The following is a 13,003-nucleotide window of genomic DNA, read 5'->3' as shown; positions in this document are numbered from 1 at the left end:
ACCCTGTAACTACTGATCTGCCCATGACTTTTGAACAGACAGTAGATGCCTGTGTTAGGTTTGGCTGCTGTCTGGAACAGGTCACTCACTCTCCCACAGGGGTTGAGCTGGGGTTGGAGATCTGCCCTGAGTGTTTGCAGCTGTAACTGAGGGCTTATGACCTTGTAAAATGAATAGAACCATATTAGCAAAGGTCTCAGCTCTTAATATGGACATTTTGCCAGACTGTTGAACTTAGAGAGGCCGGGTGTAGGAAGAAGCAGCATGAAGTTGGAGAGTGAATAGGAATTTTTACAGCTGCCTCCTTATCTTTGCAGAGTACTGTTCAGAGCAGGAAGAAGAGGGAAGTGGAAGAGAATCTGCTGGCTGGACAACCTTTGCTATTTACTGCCCGAGGGCATAGAAGTAGGGCAGGGGAGATCATGATGGGGGGGTGTCAGTGTCTGGGTGTATTTCTAAGTGGAGGAGCGGGATGACAAACTCAAATACCTACAGGGTCAAACTAGATTAGATATAGGAAAATAGTCTTTCATTTAACATGTAATTGCATTTCACAAAAGTAACACAGTTAAGTATGTTTCCACTTAAAAACATTCATTACATTTTTTTCATGCTTTTCTCTATTCCATGCAGGCTTCTTACTGTGGTTAAGCTCTTTCAACATAGACATCCTTTGTTTGCATATTAAACACAGGAAAGCCATGTTCATTTCCATAAAGAAATATGCCAATTCCCTTTTTTTTTTCCTTGAAACATTTGGCTTGCTTGATATTCCTTTCATTACTGCCCCCACCCCTTAAAAAAAAAAAAGATAAGGGTACAAGTAAGAAATTACTTCCCTATTTACCATAAGACGAAAAGCAATGCCAGATGTGTACTAAATGGAGCGTGGCACTAGAAGTGCTGTGGGGGAGGTAAACACAGTGTGGTTAGGGAAGCGGGGAGCAGGAGGGCAGGCAGCAGGCTTCGCGGGCAGCTGCCAGCAATCCCAGTTGCCATGAAGGGGTGTGGGCCCTGTGTTGTCATACATTGTATCTCTCAAGAGAAGCTGGGAATCTGGAGTTTTGTATTAAATCTCCAAATTCTTAAATACTTGCAACTAATTTGAAAATGCTTTTCCAGCCAAATAGAAATACATTGTGGGCTACCTGTCAGTCACTCATGGGCTGCCATTTTTTGAGCTGTACTCTAAGAGGAGGATTTGTGAACCAGAGAATGGTATTTGAATAAAGTGTAGGAGGAGATGAGGTATATTTATAAGAAAATTGTGGAGCACAGAGAAAAAGAACGAATCGGACAAACTCATATTTACGGTGAAAAAATGTTAAGCTATCAGGTATCCTTTATTGGAGATCATTTAAGATCAAATAATCTACACATTTATTACTTGCAATATTGATGTCAGTGAGAATTCTGCCCCGTAGCTCTTTTTTAATTTTAATTTTTAAAATTTTTATTTAATTTATTCAGGTGACATTGGTTAGTAAAATTACATAGGTTTCAAGTGTACAATTCTGTAAAACATCATCTATATATCACATTATCTGCTCACTACTCAGAGTCAGTTCTCCTTCCATCACCATATATTTGATCCCATTTATCCTCATCTACCACTTCCCTCCCCTCTTACCCTCTGGTAACCACTAAACTATTGTCTGTGTCTATGAGTTTTTGTTTATTTGTATGTCTTCTTCATTTGTTGTTTTCAGTTTTATATCTCACATATGAAAGGAATCATATGGTTCTCAACTTTTTCTGTCTGACTTATTTCATTTAGCATCATAATCTCAACATATATCCATGTTGTCGCAAATGGAGGTAGTTCCTTATTCCATGTTTTGTTTGCACTGATGGGTTAAAGGATAATGATTATTTAAAGAATAACTTTTAAAGTTTGTCTGAATTATTAATACAGTGTTCTCCTGTTTTTTAAAAAAAGCACAGAATTTTAAATTGTCCAAGTTGCCTCTTCCTGGCCCACTCCCTGAATCCTCAGAAGTACGCACTGTGAACAGTTTAGTGTATCTTTATAAATAACTTCTTTCAAATGAAGTTTTAAAAAATAATTTTATATCCTCATTTGGTTTGTTCATCAAGACTATATTGACATCTACCTATATGTGCTGATTGATCAATCAATGGATAGCTTTTCCCAACATTCTGAGGGTTAAAGTCATGTTTGGCTTAAGACTTTTGAGATAGTAATTTAAAATTTAAAAACATAGAACAGAGTAATTAAAATTTTTAAAAACATAGAAGTAGGTATATAAATTACCTAGTCTAATGTATTTATTATGATTGAGAAATAAATTTAGTCTGAGATTGCTTTCAGCCAAGACAAAAGACAACTGAGTTTTACCTTTTTTCTCTCAAATGACACTTGAAACTCTTTATTAGTTCAGTTAAACATTGCTTCTTCTTTTAAAAGTCTCATTTTTGCCCCCTGATCCACCTTTCAGAAAAATCTTTGCTATCAGAACATTTTTGTTTTACAAGATAGCAATTTAAGAATAGAATCCAAATATTAGAAAAATGTTGTGACAACACATGCACATTTATCACAAACAAGTCTGAACGGGCTCCATGTAGTCACACTCTAAAAGTTAAATGACGTTTTCCTTATATGGAAACTTGTTTACATTTTCCAAGTCCAAAAGGGAGCAAATATTTTATCTCAAGAATGAACAAAGGAAAGCTCAAAGTATAAGTGCTTTTTCCCATGTTCTTCACCCTGACCTCTGTGTGAGTTAGTGTATATGTTTCTATTGGAACATTTTCTTTATTGCATTGTACTGGGAGAAAAGTGCACTGCAAAGTTCCTGAAATAGTTCTGTTCAAAATTGTCTTAGAGAGTGGGTGTGCTTAACTCATGTATGCAGCCGTAGTGATGATAATACAAAAGTTAGTCTAATTAAATAGATTAAAGCTGTAGGCAGATAGATATGTTTTATAGTAACTAAAAGACCTTAGGAGAAATATATGTTTTGAAGAACTCATTTTTCACAGACCTTACAGTAAATAATCCCTAATCAGCAGGACATAGTCACATCATAAATCATACCTAAAGTAATATTTGAGCTTAATGTATATATATACTAGAAAGAATAGTGGTCCAATAATAGGTTTAATTTTTATTTAGTACAATCTATTGATCAAATGGATACATATCTTCTTATCTATTAAATTTAAGGTATTTAAGTAAAAAACACTAGAGTGGAAAGGAACTAACACTTAAATACCTATTATTTCTCAGCACTTTATTATTTAATCCTCACCATAACTCAGTGAAAAAGATATATGTGTTTTACAGATGTGGAGGATGAGGTTTAGAATAAGACTCATGTGCCTACACATGACACTAGTGAGTGGCAGTTAGAATCTAAAACCATTTCTATTTCCAAAGGCTATCCTCTTTTCTCCATATCACACAACCACAGCATGAGCTTTTCCTAATTGACAGTTCAGAAAATCCTTAATATCCTTAAAGATCTATTTGTTTATGGCAAACATTTTAACTTAAACAGTGAAATGGGTATAACTCTATTAACTGACTCATTGAACATGAGAATTTCTAATGTATTGCCAGGGAGCTAAAGTTTTTCCAATATTTAAAGATGTCACACGTTTTAAATGTCCTGGTTGGTCCTTGTGCAGTACTTAACAATACTTTGGGGCTTCCATAATACCTACATGAGATGGAATAGGGAAATGGTGAGGAATGGCAGAGGGACCCGGGTTCAAATGTTGTTCTTGCCTATTACTAGCTTCTGTGCCCTTAGGCAAATTGTTTGATTTCCCTGAACTTTTGTTCTTCATTTGCCCAATGGAAATATTAATACCTGTCTCATAGGGGATTAGGACGCTTACCCAGTACCTGATATGGAGCCTCCAATAAAGTGTTTCTTAAATTCAATATGAGGAAGAATTGAGGATATTGTTTGTTTCAACATAGTTTATTGTTACCTGAATTATTCTTATCCAAATGTATCATGTTGGATGAACTAGTCAGTTAAATTTACCAATTAATTTCACCTGCTCATTTTTTTTTCAAATGTGACATATTCACTTTGATAGTGGAAGTCAACAAACAGACTTGTCTAGAAAAAAAAGACCCTGAATTAAGTTTAGTTTCAGTTCTTTGGAACACAAATAGCTGAGATTTCCATTGTGGGCATTATAAAGAACCTCTATGAAAAGAATAAGAGGAAAATTTTCATCACTGTTTTTAATTCTAATATGTCCTAGATTTCTCGATCCTTAAAAGAAAAGGAGAAAGGAACAGAGGGAGAAAGGGAGAAAGGAAGGAAGAAAGGGTATTGGGAGAGAGGGGCATGAATTCACAAGTGTTTAATTGAGGAGAGTCAACAGAGTACATACATTTATCCACTCTTCCTTTTCAAATGCCAGTGAAATGACAGGCAAAGAGTACCAAAAACCTTTGGCTTGTTCTTTTGAGAACAGGCTAGGGTAGAATCATTAGCAGATCAAAGATAAATTTCTGGCAGAAAGAAAACAAATGAGAACATACTGACATATGAGCCCTTAGCACAAACGTCTGCAGCATAGGTGTGAGCCACCTTTCCTGACATAGCTTGTGTTGACAGGTGTGGAGAACCAGGGAGCAAAGTGGGCAGGATTGTATATGAAACAGCTGCTCCTTCCCACGTAGACAGAGCAGGTATTCAGTGCTAATTAGCCACAGAGAAGGCTAAAGCTTCAAGTGAGGGTGTGGGGTCCAGAAAAAGCCCTCTTATTCCCATACTGGGTGTGAAACCCTGATTACTTTGTGTTCTCTGCCCATGAGTCTTAAAGATGACTAAAGCCATCGATATAACTTACCCACTTACCCAGAAATCCCCTCAGTCAGAATGAAATCTTTTGAGAAAAAACAATCTGCTCACCAGAAGAGGAAATCCACATAAGCTACTTGAATTAATCAAACTAGTCTTTCTTTCATTAACAGATAAATGATAATGGCTAGATATGAGGGGGAAACCAACAGAACAAAAGAATAGGACTAAGATGAATAAAGAAAGTAACGGACCAAAAAGAATCCAGATAATTCAGGTAAGAAAACTTTTTTGTTTTTTTTTCAATTCTAGTTAATATCCTCAGAGAGATTCCAAAAGAATGGTATCTATAAAGTAAGTACAAAAAGAGAACATAAGGAACTTACTGGACATGAAAAATATGATTGCCCCACAAAATTCGATAAAAAGATCAATTTAAAAGTAGAGCAAAGAGACAAAAATAAAGTATGAGAGAAAAATAAGTGACCTTGAAGATTAATCCAGGATGTCAAATATGTTTCTATTGAGTAATTCAAGTAAAAGATAGAAGAAAAATGGAGGAGATGAATGGGAGGGGAGAAGGAAGGAGAAGAAGGAACTGGATTACTTTCATAATAATAATGAATAGTTCATATGTTTCTTGTCTGATAGAAAAAAAGCAACTAGAAACTTCAGAATTAATTTTAGTTTGACTCTTAAGACATTTTCTTTGAGTCGCAAAGTTTTCTTTACATAGGATTACATTTTTTTCTCCCAAGGTCCAATCAAAATATTTGATTCAACGATGAATAATATAAACATAATAATAATGTTCTATGTGCTGTTTGTTGTTTAATTTTTAGAATTAATCTCTAAACAAAGCTCAGAATCTTTTTAATAAAGTTGTACAACAAAGACAAGGAGAGCTGTAAATGTAAATGCTATAAATGCTGATAACTGGAAAGTTCTGGTGTAGTTGACAACAGCTGGGAGTTGGGGGTAGTAAAGAGACGAAGGATAGTGTAGGATTCTTATTTCCTCATTTTATAGAACAAATTGAGACACTGTCTAAAAATAATGAAATAATTAAGGGATGGTAAACATTTTGAAATTATATGAATTATATTTGAAAATATATGAAATTATGAAATAGTTCATATGATATGAATTATGTAACCAATAAAAAAGCTAAAAAGTATAGAGTAATCAACAAAACCTGGGAGAAGGATTAGGAAAAAAGCAGGAAGTAATGTAAAATGAATTACTTACCTGTCACAGTGGGTCATTGAGAGTTATTGTCTTAGGTTGTTAAATTAAGAAACAGAGATCAGTAGTACTGAGAATTAGAGGTAGCTGGCTTAACATCAGCCACTCTAGCAGCCCCTAATAGTTACCTAGGTCTTTTATCTATACATTTATTAACAAGCTCATTATTCTCAAATAAAATTCTTAGTAAACCCAATGATTCAATTATTGAGAGAACAACTTATACTGTTCATTTGGAAATACAAGTTTGGGAAGGTGGGAGCAGACTTTTTCAAAAGTCCATTATTATGATGTTAATGGTCATTGACTTGACTAAATATGGAGTTGATTGCCTTCTTTTGAAAGTGAAAAGTATATTTGTGTGAACTGGAAGAAAAAGACTGATTTTGGAAGTGTACCTAAGTTAATTGCAGTATTTATAATGTAAATATATGTCCAAATGTGTTTTCAATTATAATATTATTTTCATATGCAATTGTGTTGATTATAGCTTTTAGATTATTTTCATCTGGTACTTCTTTTTTACTCTTCTCATTTCTAATCATACTTCCTTTAATTTTCACTCTTTTTCTGAAGTATTTTGTTTGTATTCTCAATGTTTTACATTTCTTAAAACTTATGGATCATTGATTTTAAGTAAATAAATGCTTAGCAATGCATACAGGTCTAATTAACAGTTTTATGTTAAGTTCAAAATGATGACACGTGTTTAACGTAACACGTTGTAGAAATGCTAAGTGTTATTTCCAAAAGTTAAGTAAATAAACATTAAAAAAGACATTGACCTTTCAGTGTCAATATTTACAAAAAAAGAGTCACAGCTTTCACATGAGTGAAATAGAGCTGGTGTTTTCAGTGGCTGGAGGAAGAGTGTAAAGATCACATCCGCCTAAACAGAGGGAAACAGCCTAATGAAGAGGTTACTACCTAAAGCTCGAAGGATAATGTGAAGTGCTTATCTCTAGTTGGTGTAACAAGTAGTATAACTGTAACTTTTCATTTGCTGCCATTCTGTCCTGCTTGAATTTTTATAAGCAGTAATAATGCCGTCAATACCACAAAACCATCACTGTTCTCTAGCATATTTTTATGAATACATTAGCAGTTTGGAGGTGGCATTTAAGGCTTTCAGTTTTTAACTCATTTCAATTAGAGGGTTCTTTTTTACTTTTGGGGTATCTGATATGTTATCTACTCCCCTTTTCACATATTTTATAGTTCATGTTAATATCTAAAAACAGTTACTAATTAGAGACCACTTTCTACCTGAAATTCATATCTGTTACTAAAGATCAAAAGTAATAACCCTGGAATATAATTTGTAATCTGGCTAAAGGAAAAAGTCACATAATGAAGTCAACAAACTGACAACAGGAGCTTATTGTGAAACATTTTTGAGTGACGCTCAGTGCCAAAACATTGTTTTTCAATGTCAAAATAGAGACAGCGTTCACTGAAAATTGTGGAGTTGAAGTAAAGCATGCCTAAGGCAGAGTACCCTGACCAAACACTGTTAGCTATTTTTCATCGCCATAGTCCCTGGAGGTAGGTGCCTGTTGCTGGGTGAATTCTCACTTCCAGTTTGCAGATGCAGAAAGTGAGAGTTCCAGAAAAGGAGACATGTTTTCAGTAACAAATCAGTGTCATTGTCAAGACTTCCACAGAAGTCCTCACAAGAAGGATTCTGAAGGATGTTAATTTATTGAGACTTTGTATCTTGCTTGACATAGATAGATCCACAAAAAGGAGGCCATTGTTTTTCATTTCTCTACACTTTATCTCATTAAAACCATTGAAAATAATCATATCTTTATTTTATACAACTTCTACCTATTGTCCTGTACTATATATCACTTTACAAGATGTTTGTTTGAGTTTGCAAATACATAGTCTGAGTCATTGGGTGCTTGCTATGTGCAAGTATCTGAGCTTGGTGCAGGGGGAAAAAAAAGCTATCAAGGAGCCTCAAGAGCTGGTGATTTAGTGGGATAAGGTGACACATGCTAATAAATATCTTCACATTGTAATGAGGATTTGCTGTGGTTGAGGTGTGCATTGGGTGCTATGGGAGGTCGGAGGTCAGCACTTAGACCAACCTAGAGGAGGGAACTTCCTGAAAAAGGCAATGCTTCATTGTCTCTTTGTTTTGTTTGTTTAGTGGTATTTATTTGCTCATTACAAAATTCCAAATAATACATGAAAATCTAAACAGAGTAAAACTCACCCCAAATCTTTTAAGATAATCACAATTGACATTGACATTTTGGTGAATACCCTTCCGTGTGTGTGTGTGTGTGTGTGTGTGTGTGTGTAGACATAATTTTATACAAATATGGCCATATTCCATGTGTTATTCAATATTTTGATTTGTTTTCATTCCATAATATATCCTGGACAACTTTCCAGATCAATTTAAAAATTAAATCATCTTTTTCATGGCTATTTAGTATTGCAGTATATTTTGTGCCTCAATTTGTTTAGCTAGGCCTTTATCAAAGTACAATTAAGTTTTTTCCTTTTTTTTGTTTTTGTTTTAAATAATGCTGTACTTAATATCATTGTATATATAGCTTTGTCTCCTTGGGCAATGATTTCCACAGATAACTCTCTGAAAGAATTGTTAGATCATGTTATACACACTTAAAACTTTGATTTCACAAATGCCAGGCAGCTCTCCAGAAAAGTTCACCAATGCAAATTCCATGTTTCCTATGCCTTTGTCAACACTGAATTTTATCTATTATGTCTTTGCCAATCTGATAAATGAAAAATTGTCTTTTTATTCTAGTGTGCATTTCATTAATCATTAGTAAGTTTAAACCTATTTTCCCATGTTTTTGGCCTATTTTCCTTGTTTTTGTGCATTAGCTGTTTTTTTATTGGCATGTTTATCACCATCAGGTTGATTTATAAAAGATCTTTGTATGCTGGGATTGTTCATGTTTGTCTGTCATATATACTATAATTATTTCACTTCTTTGTTTGGCTTTAACTATAATTTAAAAATATTTGAGTCAGGTCTATTAGTTTTTTCTATTTTGATTTTGACTTTTGTGGGGGCTGTGAAAAGGCACATCAAGATTATTAAAAGCCATATTTTCCTCTATTACTTTTATAGTTTTGTTTTTATATTTAGATATTTATAAGTCATCTAGAATCAGCTATGATATGAAAAATGAGGTAGAATTTCTGTTAGTCACTTATGTTGAGTGATCTTTTCCCTTCGTTGATTTAAAATACCGCATAGTAATATAGAGATTAAGAGACTAGGTCTCAGAGTGAGGCTGCTGGATCCACATTCTGGCTCCATTGCTTACTTACTGGGTGAACCTGATTTCTCGTATCCAAAATGGGGTGATAATAGTACCTATCCCTTGGAGTTATCAGGACTGCTTACATCAGTATTTATAAAAGGCTTAGAAGAATACATGGCACATAATAAGTGTTCACTAAATAGTAGACATTATTGGGTACCAAATTCACATGTTATGTGGGATTATCTCTAAACTCTATTCTGTTAACACTCACTGGAGTCTAGAAATTCATGGGTCAGTACCAATTCTAATTTTATAACATGTGTGGACAAGTACTCTCATTCTTTTTCAGACTTTTCCTGATTCTTCTAGCATTTTTATTTTTGCAGGTGAGGTTTAGGGTCATTTTGTCAACTCCTAATAATCTTATTGAGATTCTGACTGTCATTATAGAGAATAGATCCTATTAGGAAAAATTGATTTCTTATTAATTTTGAATTTTCCTTTTCAGTAAATAGGTACATTTTCCCTACTTATTTGAGTGTTTCTTTGTGTTACTTAACAAAGGTTTATAGTTTCATTAACACAGTTCCTTCTCATTTCTTGATACTAAATATTTTGAGCTAAGTCTTGAAGGGTGAACAGGAGTAAGCAAGACAGAGAAGGGGAAAAATTGTTTAGTAGTGTCTTGTTAGGTACCAGAAGTCATAGCTATACTTGGAACACTCCTAGTTCGACAAATAATGTTCTTTAGTCAATCCACAGGAGATACAAGCAGTAAACTGACCTGGAAAAAAAATATGTTCTTTCCTGCAAAGAAGTGGAGTGGGGCAAGCAGCCAATGTAAGAAATATTTATGCAGCTGTTGCCTAAACTAGTCCAAGAAACTTCTGGGACTGGCAACAATATACATTTTCAGCTTCTTCTGAACTTACTGACTTATTTTAAAAAGTCCAAAGTCTAATATGCTTTCAACTGTGCGTGTAAACCAAAGATTTTGAATCTGGATTGATGTGTGTTTGTGGTTGTTTTGAACAGAGCAGGACCTAGGTAGTTTGTGAAGTGGTTCCAGTTTCCCTTCATTTGTCATCTGATCTCACTTTCAGCCAATTCCACCTCAACTTCAGAAGCATGGCTTTGGAACACCATCACTAGGTTTTAATTTCCTGCCCAGGTACTCTCATTCTCTGCCCTCTTCAAGATAATGCTAAGCAGAAACCTCTCCCTCAAATTGCTACTCATGAATATCTGGTATCATCAATCTGTGCTTCACCGAGTCACGAAATAAACAACGATGTGCTTATTTCCTCCTACAGACTATACCTCAAAGAACTTTTTACCCAGAGTTGTCCTTCAGATCATAGAATTTTAACCAGATTTATGGTTACCCATTCTGTGACATTTTATTACTGGTCTCTACACCACTTAGGAGTATAGGGTTGGATTCTCCCCTTCCCCAATCCCTTCAAAAATACCATGTGTATTTGGGTAAGGGCGTGAGTCCAGGGCATGAGTCCAGGTCAGGAGTCTCAGGGCATGAGTCCAACCCACATGCCAACCTATAACCCAACTGCTGAGAAAAGTCATAATTAGGCCATTGTTTTTCTTTGTCTTAACAGCTTAATTGATCTTAGACCTCCTATGTCTAAGAAGATAGAGTTCATCCAGTATTGTCCTCACATTAATTAAAATTTGTACATCTCTCCAAATTAAAAAATATTGGCAGTTACATTAATAAAGTGGTTTCCTCTGTTATTCAACATAGCCTTACAGGGACTGTAGGAAGAATTGCATAAAGCCAATTAGAGTACGATAACTGGAAAAAAAGATTAGCTAATTTATTGTGCAAAAAACAGAGATCAAAATGTTCCCAAATTAGATTGTAGTGATGGTTACATAATTCTATGGATATACTAAAAACCATTTTATTAGACACTTTAAATACATGAAATGTATGGTATGTGAATTATGTCTCAATAAAGCCATTTTTAAAAAGCTATAGAGATCCAGATACCTTAGAGCCGAAAAGAAAAAAAAAAGAGACATAGTTATCAGTTATCATAATTTGACAGTAACCGACTGCTATAAATATTAATAGCTAAAGTAGCTGGAGTGGTTTCCGTGGAGTGGGCAGTTTAAGTCTCATTTAATGTTCACAATAAACTTATGAGGAAGACAACACTGTTATCATTCTTATTTCACACATGAGAATTTAATGCTTAAAGAGGTTAAATACCTTGGCTAAAGCTATGTAGTGGTAGTGATGAAGCTGGGATCCGAGCATAGGGATATGTCTCCAGAGCTCAACTCTGACACACTGAGCTAATCCAAGCAGCCAGGACTGGCTTGCTTTTGACTGTCCTTTGCTGTAAACAGCAATCATCGTGAATGTTAATATCCTCTCCAGAAAACCTAAACAAGTTCTTTCATCTAACTGGATTTAGTTGTAGCTTGATTTTTCCTTTTTCTTCCTTCCTTCCTTCCTTCCTTCCTTCCTTCCTTCCTTCCTTCCTTCCTTCCTTCCTTTTTGCAATAGGATATATAAAACAGTTATTTACATATAATGAATTCTCAATAATCTTTATCTAATTTAATAGACATTTTCTGGGAGAAAAAAAAGTCTATCAGATTTCACAATTTGCATTATATTTTGAAGTACCCAGGGCTAGAGTAGCTTGCTGAGGAGAGGGACCCTATGCCTCCTATATAAATAAACAAAAATAGCAAAAGTTTTCTATATCTGTAAACTCATATTTGTTTCAAGCAAGGTACTCTGAAAGCTGCCATGGTGTCAAATTTGTCTGCATTTTTAGGAACTCCAATATGATTGTCAATACCCATGCATCCCACTGGCTCAGGGGAAACCAAGGTTTTCATGTTGGAGGAGAACTCAGTCTCTTGTTTCTCAGTAGTTGCGTTCAGCCTCCAAGACAAGTAAAATATAGATGTGGGTGATTTACTATTAGCTTGTGAGGAAGTGCAAGGAAGAATAACTTTATTATTATTGAATATTCAATTTCAGTATTTTACTAGGCAAAACCAAACCTTTGTCTCTGGCAGGAAATCTTACACTAAAGAGCAATAGGAACAACTACACATGAAAATTTTGACATGGGGACATTCTTAAGATTAAGATTTGGGATTATTTCTTCCCCTTTACTTTCAACAGTGCTCATGGGTGCATGGAATGTCTTTCTGCTGTTCTTGATCCCTCTCCTCCAAGTCCCCAGCCCTTAGCAGCCCATGGAACAATCATAAGAGAGTTGCTATGGTGTTTCAAAGAGAAGGCTGCATAATCTAGTTCTTTTTGTAAATTTAACAAAGTAGATATGTAGATCAAATCACAATTTCAATCTTCTGCTCATCTCTTGCCTGGGAAGTATATAGCACAATTTCTTGGTGTGGCAAGTTGATTTTCTAGGATAATTTTTAGTTTAAAGTAATAGGCTTTAATTCACAGCCCAGAGCAAACCTTTGGAAAGGCATATAAGACACACGGAGAGGTATAAAATAGAATCCTCTATTTTTAGGAACTTTCAATCCAGTATATAGGATAACACAAGCATGCCAATAACTAAAGCAAGGCATATTTGCAAGAGCCATCAATTAAAACACATGCTGAGTGTATACCAGGAACCCATCATTCCATTAAGTCTTGTGTTACCTGGAACAAAAAAGTTTTCAAATAAAATGCTAAGCATCAGAGATCCCATT

The sequence above is a fragment of the Rhinolophus sinicus genome, linkage group LG01 (assembly GCF_036562045.2).
Source record: "Rhinolophus sinicus isolate RSC01 linkage group LG01, ASM3656204v1, whole genome shotgun sequence".
NCBI lineage: Eukaryota > Metazoa > Chordata > Mammalia > Chiroptera > Rhinolophidae > Rhinolophus > Rhinolophus sinicus.
The sequence above is the reverse complement of the archived record's forward strand: the minus strand, read 5'-3'. Positions refer to the sequence as shown.